A 1,896-nucleotide genomic window follows, 5' to 3' on the forward strand; every position below is an offset into this window, starting at 1 on the left:
ATATCCACACTCACTCTTCTCAGCAGCCATGTAGTCTCTAATGTTTAAAAGAGCAATGTTAGATTTTCTTAAACTGTTAATTACAGTGACAGAGAGCAGAAGATGGTTTCGTAGAGACACAGCATTGTCTCTAGTCAGCGGAAGAGACGCCTTTCTAATCGATTCCACTAAGTCTCTTACGTATGCAGACTTGCCATATTCGGTCAGCAAACTGACATTGATGATGTTGATGCTTTTTCTTCTTTTCACAAGGCTCCTCCTCAAAGAACGAAAGGGCCTCAGCACTTTTCGCAACTCATCCACCTTGCAGCGCAAACGTCGGATGGCCTCATGAGAAAGTCCGAAATAGACGTTTCTGGCTTCACTGAAACGAAACAGGAGACAAAGGGAGACGAGGCGGTTGTACAACGTGTGACAAGACATGGCTTTTGTTTGGTCAAGTTCACTCAGCTTGGAATTGAGCTGAATTTTCTTAAAGTGCAAGGAGAAGTATCTATCCTCCAAAACATTGGAATTGGTGAGGGCGTTTGGGTGCAGCGTCAACGTGCTGTCACAACAAGTCAATATTTCCACAACTGCATTTTTGTAGATCTTTGCTTGTGACCAAGTGTTGTTGTTGGCTACCACAAGCCACTTTTCAAAGTCTCTGAAGAGCTCATCTGCTGACTGGTAATAAAAGTGAAAAGCATCTTTGTCCAGCTGAAACAAGAGTCTCTTTTCTTCGGTCAAGACATAGGAGCTGGAAACCAAGTGCTCTAAGGAATCGAAATCAGAGTCAAGGACGGATTCGGTGTTCAGCTCTTTGTTTTCTACAGAGGTGCATTGGTTTGCAGAAGGAGCCTCGGACGAACCAGCAACTGGTGAGGGCAAGCTTAAAAGAGGATCAGAGGAAAGAACCGGAGAAGAAAAAGAGGAGGAAGGCCCAGGAGCAGAGGATGCAGAGCCTGATGCAGACGCTTGTTCAGCTACTGGCTTAATACCAAAGAAGGCAGGTCGAATAAATTGAGGGACATAGAGCTTCTCGTTGTCGTATCGCTTTGCCTCTGCAATCTTTTGTTTGATCATCTTGGAATCGTAGAAATGAGTCTCTTTCAAGTGTATGTCCAGTCGGTCGTAATACTTCCAACATTGCAAACAGGGGTAAGGTTTTGGACAGCCGGACTTGCGTTCGAGACGAGCATGCTGAAACTTCCTGACCATTGCAGAGTAAAAGATGGAAGCTTCACAAGTCCAAGAATGATCTTTTTTAGTCAAGTGTCTTTTAATGCTTGTGGACGAATGTTTGCACAAAGGCATCGGACAGCTAACAGCGTACCTCTTCTTGGTACCATAGAAAGGTACAACCCTGTTTACGGAGCCACACGCTGCAACTAATGCGGCCCTGACTTTGTTTTTGAGCTTTAAGTCTCTCTGTTCTTGTGACTGCTTTCTTTTCTTTTTTTTTTGCTTTAGAGTTTGGAGAAGAAGCAACAACAGAGTTGTTTTCTTGTGAAGAAGACATGTTCAGGTGTTTGTTTGCAACGGTTTTTGCTAAAAAAAGGAAACCAGTCAGTGAGAGTTTTTTTCTTCTGCCTGCATCCAATCCTGGAATGTTTACAACTGCAGGGAAGAGCTGTGTTTTTCGAATCCTCTGCAAAAGAGAAAAAAAGAAAGAAAAGAGAGCAACAAGAAGAAACAAAGTTTCCACTAGCAAATGAAAAAGAATGAGAGCAACTAGCATTACATGCATGGTGGCAGCAGTGATTGCTATTATGAGAAGGAGAATGAGAAAAAAAAAAAGAAAAAGAAAAGAAACAAATAAATAAAGAGATGGAGTTTGAGAGGATCTCGCAACCATATGACTCAAAGAAAGAAACTGTGTTGAAAAAAGGCAAGAGAGGGCAAATAGAACTTGCT

Source organism: Hydra viridissima, unplaced genomic scaffold (genome assembly GCF_058129835.1).
Source record: "Hydra viridissima isolate aposymbiotic clone 2 unplaced genomic scaffold, HvirCarnegie_v1 scaffold_30, whole genome shotgun sequence".
NCBI classification, from domain to species: Eukaryota; Metazoa; Cnidaria; class Hydrozoa; order Anthoathecata; family Hydridae; genus Hydra; species Hydra viridissima.